The sequence below is a fragment of the Somniosus microcephalus genome, unplaced genomic scaffold, assembly GCF_052327205.1.
Source record: "Somniosus microcephalus isolate GS21.2 unplaced genomic scaffold, FLI_Smic_1.0 scaffold1530, whole genome shotgun sequence".
In the NCBI taxonomy this organism is placed as follows: Eukaryota; Metazoa; Chordata; class Chondrichthyes; order Squaliformes; family Somniosidae; genus Somniosus; species Somniosus microcephalus.
Genome location: NW_028226717.1, coordinates 10,001 through 20,136, shown reverse-complemented (window position 1 = coordinate 20,136; position 10,136 = coordinate 10,001).

Genomic DNA, 10,136 nt, shown 5'->3' with positions numbered 1-10,136 from the left:
CTTGTGCAGCTGCCGCTTGGCCCGGCCGAGGTACAGCCGTTGGCTGGAGACCGCTTTCCGACTGCTGGGCCGGAGCCGCGGGGGCCCACCTTGACGCGCCGGCTGTCCTAGCAAGCCAGGGGCAAGGGGCATCCAGTGGTACCGGAACGGAGTCGGTCCGACACCGGGAAGCCGGGTGCCCGTCGCTCCGAATCGAGCCCGGTGTTTTCGTGCGTGTAACAGGGCGGGCGTTTGGACCCGGTTGTCCGGGAGCGGGTCCGCAACGGCGGGAGGTTGCCTGAGTTTGGCCGGCCGGCAGTCGAACGCCTTTGGCTCCGGACTCCCGTGTCCGATTTCGGTCAGGGAGGGCTCATTGGAAAGCCCCGGCGCTGGCGCACACTATATTATCGGACTGGATCCCGGCAAATTCGGGAAAGTGTCGGCGACCCGTACCGGCTGCCGCCCCGTCGGTCAGCGGCAGCTTATCGGGGATAACTTCGGGAAGGAAAGTCCGATCCGGTCGGGGTCAACTGCCACTGAACGGGGTGGCGGGGCCGCACAGACCAGTAGCGGGCTTGTGTAGCTGCCCCTTTCCCCGGCCGAGGTACAGCCGTTGGCTGGAGACCGCTTTCCGACTGCTGAGCCGGAGCCGCGGGGGCCCACCTTGACGCGCCGGCTGTCCTAGCAAGCCAGGGGCAAGGGGCATCCAAGGGTACCGGAACGGAGTCGGTCCGACACCGGGAAGCCGGGTGCCCGTCGCTCCGAATCGAGCCCGGTGTTTTCGTGCGTGTAACGAGGCGGGCGTTTGGACCCGGTTGTCCTGGAGCGGGTCCGCAACGGCGGGGGATTGCCTGTGTTTGGCCGGCCGGCAGTCGAACGCCTATCGCTCTGGACTCCCGTGTCCGATTTCGGTCAGGGAGGGCTCGTTGGAAAGCCCCGGCGCTGGCGCACACTATATTATCGGCCTGGACCCCGGCAAGTTCGGCAAAGTGTCGCCATCCCGCAGCGGCTGACGGGCCGCCGGTGAGCGGCAGCTTATCGGGCATAACTTCGGGAGGGAAAGTCCGATCCGGTCCGGATCAACGGCAGCCGAACGGGGTGGCGGGCCCGCACAGACCAGTGCCTGGCTTGTGTAGCTGCCCCTTTCCCCGGCCGAGGTACAGCCGTTGGCTGGAGACCACTTTCCGACCACTGAGACGGCGGGGCGGGGGGCGGCCTGCACGCGCCGGCTGCCAGAGCAAGCCAGGGGCAAGGGGCATCCAACGGTATCTGAACGGAGTCGGTCCGACACCGGGAAGCCGGGTGCCCGTCGCTCCGAATCGAGCCTGGGGTGTACGTGTGTTTAACAAGGCGGGCGTTTGGACCCGGTTGCCCGGCACCAGTCGAACGCCTGTCGCTCCCGACTCCCGTGTCCGATTTCGTTCGGGGATGGCTCGTTGGAAAGCCCCGGCTCCGGCGCACACTATATTGCCGAAGTGGCCCCGGGCGAGTTCGGGAAAGTGTCGCCGTCCCGCAGCGGCTGACGGGCCGTCGGTCAGCGGCAGCTTATCGGGGATAACTTCGGGAAGGAAAGTCCGATCCGGTCGGGGACAACGGCAGCTGAACGGGGTGGCGGGGCCGCACAGAGCAGTGCCTCGCTTGTGTAGCTGCCTCTTTCCGCGGCCGAGGTACAGCCGTTGGCTGGAGACCGCTTTCCGACCACTGAGACGGCGGGGCAGGGGGCGGCCTGCACGCGCCGGCTGCCAGAGCAAGCCAGGGGCAAGGGGCATCCAGCGGTATCTGAACGGAGTCGGTCCGACACCGAGAAGCCGGGTGCCCGTCGCTCCGAAGCGAGACCGGGGTTTTTCGTGTGTAACGTGGCGGGCCTTTGGACCCGGTTGGCCGGGCGGCAGTGGAACACACACAGACACTCGCATACACTGAGAGAGACAGAGAGAAGATAGAGATACACAGAGTGAGAAAGACAAAGTCAACTCAGTAACTGAAATGTGAAAACTGACAACTGGGAAACCAAAAGTCAGAGTGGCAAATGATGAACCAAGGTGGCAAATGATTAACTGAAAACTTGTCATTCACATTTGGGACGGAATTCAGGATGGGAATGTATTCGGCCGCCTTACCGGGGCTTGGGGGTGCTGCTTTCCCGCTTGTGGAACCGAGTTGGGGTCGTCAAATGGCCTGGTGCATTGTTTGAAACACTGGTTAATGAGTTGTCAAGGTCGGAAATCATAGAACATAAGAGCAGCTCATTAACTGAAATTTTGAACATCGACAACTGGTTAACCAAAAGCCAGAGCGACAAATGATTAACCAAGGAGGCAACTCATTAACTGAATTTCGAACATCGACAACTGGATAACCAAAAGTCAGAGCGACAAATGATTAACCAAGGAGGCAACTCATTAACTGAATTTCGAACATCGACAACTGGTTAACCAAGAGTCAGAGCGACAAATGATTAACCAAGGAGGCAACTCATTAACTGAATTTCGAACATCGACAACTGGTTAACCAAAAGACACAGGGACAAATGAGTAACCAAAGGGCCAACTCATTAACTGAAATTTCAAAGAGGCAACTCATTAACTGAAATTTTGAACATCGACAACTGGTTAACCAAAAGCCAGAGCGACAAATGAATAACCAAGGAGGCAACTCATTAACTGAATTTCGAACATCGACAACTGGTTAACCAAATGTCAGAGCGACAAATGATTAACCAAGGAGGCAACTCAATAACTGAATTTCGAACATCGACAACTGGTTAACCAAGAGTCAGGGCGACAAATGATTAACCAAGGAGGCAACTCATTAACTGAATTTCGAACATCGACAACTGGGTAACCAAAAGACACAGGGACAAATGAGTAACCAAAGGGCCAACTCATTAACTGAAATTTCAAAGAGGCAACTCATTAACTGAAATTTTGAACATCGACAACTGGATAACCAAATGTCAGAGCGACAAATGAGTAACCAAGCAGGCAACTGATTAACTGAAAACTTGTCATTCACATTTGGGACGGAATTCACGATGGGAATGTATTCGGCCCCCTTACCGGGCCTTGGGGTGCTGCTTTCCCGCTTGTGGAACCGAGTTGGGGTCGTCAAATGGCCTGGTGCATTGTTTGAAACACTGGTTAATGAGTTGTCAAGGTCGGAAATCATAGAACATAAGAGCAGCTCATTAACTGAAATTTTGAACATCGACAACTGGTTAACCAAAAGCCAGAGCGACAAATGATTAACCAAGGAGGCAACTCATTAACTGAATTTCGAACATCGACAACTGGATAACCAAAAGACACAGGGACAAATGAGTAACCAAAGGGCCAACTCATTAACTGAAATTTCAAAGAGGCAACTCATTAACTGAAATTTTGAACATCGACAACTGGTTAACCAAAAGCCAGAGCGACAAATGAATAACCAAGGAGGCAACTCATTAACTGAATTTCGAACATCGACAACTGGTTAACCAAATGTCAGAGCGACAAATGATTAACCAAGGAGGCAACTCAATAACTGAATTTCGAACATCGACAACTGGTTAACCAAGAGTCAGGGCGACAAATGATTAACCAAGGAGGCAACTCATTAACTGAATTTCGAACATCGACAACTGGTGAACCAAAAGACACAGGGACAAATGAGTAACCAAAGGGCCAACTCATTAACTGAAATTTCAAAGAGGCAACTCATTAACTGAAATTTTGAACATCGACAACTGGTTAACCAAAAGCCAGAGCGACAAATGATTAACCAAGGAGGCAACTCATTAACTGAATTTCGAACATCGACAACTGGTTAACCAAAAGACACAGGGACAAATGAGTAACCAAAGGGCCAACTCATTAACTGAAATTTCAAAGAGGCAACTCATTAACTGAAATTTTGAACATCGACAACTGGTTAACCAAAAGCCAGAGCGACAAATGATTAACCAAGGAGGCAACTCATTAACTGAATTTCGAACATCGACAACTGGTTAACCAAGAGTCAGAGCGACAAATGAGTAACCAAGGAGGCAACTCATTAACTGAATTTCGAACATCGACAACTGGGTAACCAAAAGACACAGGGACAAATGAGTAACCAAAGGGCCAACTCATTAACTGAAATTTCAAAGAGGCAACTCATTAACTGAAATTTTGAACATCGACAACTGGTTAACCAAATGTCAGAGCGACAAATGAGTAACCAAGCAGGCAACTGATTAACTGAAAACTTGTCATTCACATTTGGGACGGAATTCACGATGGGAATGTATTCGGCCCCCTTACCGGGCCTTGGGGTGCTGCTTTCCCGCTTGTGGAACCGAGTTGGGGTCGTCAAATGGCCTGGTGCATTGTTTGAAACACTGGTTAATGAGTTGTCAAGGTAGGAAATCATAGAACATAAGAGCAGCTCATTAACTGAAATTTTGAACATCGACAACTGGTTAACCAAAAGCCAGAGCGACAAATGATTAACCAAGGAGGCAACTCATTAACTGAATTTCGAACATCGACAACTGGTTAACCAAGAGTCAGAGCGACAAATGATTAACCAAGGAGGCAACTCATTAACTGAATTTCGAACATCGACAACTGGGTAACCAAAAGACACAGGGACAAATGAGTAACCAAAGGGCCAACTCATTAACTGAAATTTCAAAGAGGCTACTCATTAACTGAAATTTGAACATCGACAACTGGTTAACCAAATGTCAGAGCGACAAATGAGTAACCAAGCAGGCAACTGATTAACTGAAAACTTGTCATTCACATTTGGGACGGAATTCACGATGGGAATGTATTCGGCCCCCTTACCGGGCCTTGGGGTGCTGCTTTCCCGCTTGTGGAACCGAGTTGGGGTCGTCAAATGGCCTGGTGCATTGTTTGAAACACTGGTTAATGAGTTGTCAAGGTCGGAAATCATAGAACATAAGAGCAGCTCATTAACTGAAATTTTGAACATCGACAACTGGTTAACCAAAAGCCAGAGCGACAAATGATTAACCAAGGAGGCAACTCATTAACTGAATTTCGAACATCGACAACTGGTTAACCAAAAGACACAGGGACAAATGAGTAACCAAAGGGCCAACTCATTAACTGAAATTTCAAAGAGGCAACTCATTAACTGAAATTTTGAACATCGACAACTGGTTAACCAAAAGCCAGAGCGACAAATGATTAACCAAGGAGGCAACTCATTAACTGAATTTCGAACATCGACAACTGGTTAACCAAAAGACACAGGGACAAATGAGTAACCAAAGGGCCAACTCATTAACTGAAATTTCAAAGAGGCAACTCATTAACTGAAATTTTGAACATCGACAACTGGTTAACCAAAAGCCAGAGCGACAAATGATTAACCAAGGAGGCAACTCATTAACTGAATTTCGAACATCGACAACTGGTTAACCAAGAGTCAGAGCGACAAATGATTAACCAAGGAGGCAACTCATTAACTGAATTTCGAACATCGACAACTGGGTAACCAAAAGACACAGGGACAAATGAGTAACCAAAGGGCCAACTCATTAACTGAAATTTCAAAGAGGCAACTCATTAACTGAAATTTTGAACATCGACAACTGGTTAACCAAATGTCAGAGCGACAAATGAGTAACCAAGCAGGCAACTGATTAACTGAAAACTTGTCATTCACATTTGGGACGGAATTCACGATGGGAATGTATTCGGCCCCCTTACCGGGCCTTGGGGTGCTGCTTTCCCGCTTGTGGAACCGAGTTGGGGTCGTCAAATGGCCTGGTGCATTGTTTGAAACACTGGTTAATGAGTTGTCAAGGTAGGAAATCATAGAACATAAGAGCAGCTCATTAACTGAAATTTTGAACATCGACAACTGGCTAACCAAAAGCCAGAGCGACAAATGATTAACCAAGGAGGCAACTCATTAACTGAATTTCGAACATCGACAACTGGTGAACCAAAAGACACAGGGACAAATGAGTAACCAAAGGGCCAACTCATTAACTGAAATTTCAAAGAGGCAACTCATTAACTGAAATTTTGAACATCGACAACTGGTTAACCAAAAGCCAGAGCGACAAATGATTAACCAAGGAGGCAACTCATTAACTGAATTTCGAACATCGACAACTGGTTAACCAAAAGACACAGGGACAAATGAGTAACCAAAGGGCCAACTCATTAACTGAAATTTCAAAGAGGCAACTCATTAACTGAAATTTTGAACATCGACAACTGGTTAACCAAAAGCCAGAGCGACAAATGATTAACCAAGGAGGCAACTCATTAACTGAATTTCGAACATCGACAACTGGTTAACCAAGAGTCAGAGCGACAAATGAGTAACCAAGGAGGCAACTCATTAACTGAATTTCGAACATCGACAACTGGGTAACCAAAAGACACAGGGACAAATGAGTAACCAAAGGGCCAACTCATTAACTGAAATTTCAAAGAGGCAACTCATTAACTGAAATTTTGAACATCGACAACTGGTTAACCAAATGTCAGAGCGACAAATGAGTAACCAAGCAGGCAACTGATTAACTGAAAACTTGTCATTCACATTTGGGACGGAATTCACGATGGGAATGTATTCGGCCCCCTTACCGGGCCTTGGGGTGCTGCTTTCCCGCTTGTGGAACCGAGTTGGGGTCGTCAAATGGCCTGGTGCATTGTTTGAAACACTGGTTAATGAGTTGTCAAGGTAGGAAATCATAGAACATAAGAGCAGCTCATTAACTGAAATTTTGAACATCGACAACTGGTTAACCAAAAGCCAGAGCGACAAATGATTAACCAAGGAGGCAACTCATTAACTGAATTTCGAACATCGACAACTGGTTAACCAAGAGTCAGAGCGACAAATGATTAACCAAGGAGGCAACTCATTAACTGAATTTCGAACATCGACAACTGGGTAACCAAAAGACACAGGGACAAATGAGTAACCAAAGGGCCAACTCATTAACTGAAATTTCAAAGAGGCTACTCATTAACTGAAATTTGAACATCGACAACTGGTTAACCAAATGTCAGAGCGACAAATGAGTAACCAAGCAGGCAACTGATTAACTGAAAACTTGTCATTCACATTTGTGACGGAATTCACGATGGGAATGTATTCGGCCCCCTTACCGGGCCTTGGGGTGCTGCTTTCCCGCTTGTGGAACCGAGTTGGGGTCGTCAAATGGCCTGGTGCATTGTTTGAAACACTGGTTAATGAGTTGTCAAGGTAGGAAATCATAGAACATAAGAGCAGCTCATTAACTGAAATTTTGAACATCGACAACTGGTTAACCAAGAGTCAGAGCGACAAATGATTAACCAAGGAGGCAACTCATTAACTGAATTTCGAACATCGACAACTGGTTAACCAAAAGACACAGGGACAAATGAGTAACCAAAGGGCCAACTCATTAACTGAAATTTCAAAGAGGCAACTCATTAACTGTAATTTTGACCATCGACAACTGGTTAACCAAAAGCCAGAGCGACAAATGAGTAACCAAGGAGGCAACTCATTAACTGAATTTCGAACATCGACAACTGGTTAACCAAAAGACACAGGGACAAATGAGTAACCAAAGGGCCAACTCATTAACTGAAATTTCAAAGAGGCAACTCATTAACTGAATTTCGAACATCGACAACTGGTTAACCAAATGTCAGAGCGACAAATGATTAACCAAGCAGGCAACTGATTAACTGAAATTTTAAAATTGACAACTGGATAACCAAAAGTGGGAACTCATGCTTCGGACGGGCTTACATACGGCAGGCTGACGCCCGGCAGAGGCCCGGGCTTCGCCTCCCTTGCGTAAGCGACCGTCTCCGAATCGATTAAAGGCGTAAAATCGGAGTTCAGAGCGGGAAAATTTTTTCCCGAAAACGGCCGGAAAAAAAAAAATGTCTCCTTTTCCGCCGAGCAGGGTGGCATTCGAACGGGCACGGGAGGCCGCGTCTAACGGTGTAAAAACGGCTTGGCTCCGACGCGGGAGTGCGGAGATATGGCCGTTCAAAGTTGTACTGGAAGTCCGGAAGGAGAAAAATTTGACTGCCTGTAGCCGAAAAAAGTTCCAGCGGTCGGTCACAAAAGTCAAATCCGTCCCGCTGATTTGACACTTGTCATTTCTGGCAGGGGGGATTGGCGGGGTACCTGGAGAATGGTAGGAGGTGGTTTTTCGAGACTTTATCTGTTTTCCAGATTACTGTCTAGGGCCTCCAGGTCTGCAGAGACCGACCCGGGCTGCCGTCCAACCGACTTTTAACCCTTTTTGGGTGGAAATTTATTTCCATTTTTAACCAATTTTCGGGTTTTTGGTCGGGCTTAAAAACGGCAGCCTGACGCCCGGCAGAGGCCGGGGCTTCGGCTCCCTTGCGTAAGGGACCGTATACGAAACGATTAAAGCCGAAAAATCCGAGTTCAGAGCGGGAATTTTTTTTCCCGAAATCGGCCGAAAAATAAAAAAATTCTCCTTTTCCGCCGAGCAGGGCGGCATTCGAACGGGCACGGGAAGCCGCGTCTAACGGTGTAAAAACGGCTTGGCTCCGACGCGGGAGTGCGGAGATATGGCCGTTCAAAGTTGTACTGGAAGTCCGGAAGGAGAAAAATTTGACTGCCTGTAGCCGAAAAAAGTTCCAGCGGTCGGTCACAAAAGTCAAATCCGTCCCGCTGATTTGACACTTGTCATTTCTGGCAGGGGGGATTGGCGGGGTACCTGGAGAATGGTAGGAGGTGGTTTCTCGAGACTTTGTCTGTTTTCCAGATTACTGTCTAGGGCCTCCAGGTCTGCAGAGACCGACCAGGGCTGCCGTCCAACCGACTTTTAACCCTTTTTGGGTGGAAATTTATTTCCATTTTTAACCAATTTTCGGGTTTTTGGTCGGGCTTAAAAAACGGCAGCCTGACGCCTGGCAGAGGCCGGGGCTTCGGCTCCCCTTGCGTAAGGGACCGTATTCGACCCGATTAAGCCCCGAAAATGGATCCAAATGTCGGCCGACCAAGTAAGCTTGCTGGGGAGAGAGACTAAGTGCCGGGCTGGGCACCTCATTAACCAGTGAAAAGTTTTGGCTGCTGGAGAGACTAAGTCCCAGCCTGGGCACATCATTAACCATAAATGAAAAAGGCGAGGCCGAGTCTGGTGCATGGCTAACTGATTAACCAAATTGGCAAGGCCCGGGCTGAAAGTGAATGAGCGACCCGTGGCCAGGGGGCTGGAATGCGGGAGAGAATCCAACCCCCAAAATATGGAAGTCCGATGAGAAAATATTCGGCCGCCTTTTGCGGGCCTCGGGTGTTGCTTCCCGGCCTGGGAAAGTGAGTTGCTCCCGCCGAATTGACATGTGCATTTAACGATTTCGAGACATGATTAACCAAAACGCGGAAGTCCGATGAGAAAATATTAGGGCCCTTCAAGCGGGCCTCCGGTGATGCTTTCCGGCTTGGGAAAGTGAATTGCTCCCGCCGAATTGACATGTGCATTTAACGATTTCGAGACATGATTAACCAAAACGCGGAAGTCCGATGAGAAAATATTCGGCCGCCTTTTGCGGGCCTCGGGTGTTGCTTCCCGGCCTGGGAAAGTGATTTGCTACCGCCAAATTGACATGTGTCATTTCTGGCAAGTGTCTCAGGACATAGTTAATGAGTTGCAGTTTGGGAAATCATTAACCTCGTCGGAAGTCCCGATGAAGAAAAAAAAAAGTGCCATTTGCGGGGATTTGGGTGCTCCTGGTCGGATAGAGGTGGCCGTTTGACCCGCTGATTTGACACTTGTCATTTCTGGCAGGGGGGGTTGGCGGGGTGCCCGGAGATTTTCGGGAACACGATTTTCAGAACAAAATTCACTCAGCGGGAGCACTTTGAAAATGCCCGAAAAGTGTTACTTTGCTAAAAGGCTCATTTTATCAATATAGAGACCTTTCAAAGAGTATTGGAAAGTCATATTAAAGTGGTTTTGTGGCTTTTATGACTTAATGACAAAAAACTCTAAGTGTGAATCTGAAATCGTAGACAGACAGCAGAAACATATAAATAATTCCAGCGTCTAAGTTTCATTTGCTGTCTGTCACACAGGTGCCTCTGAACCGGTCAGGGCCTGTGACCCCACTGAGCTTGTGTTTTGTGGCTTATGCACACGCAGTGTTTGCACCAAGTTCCCCTGTGTTGTG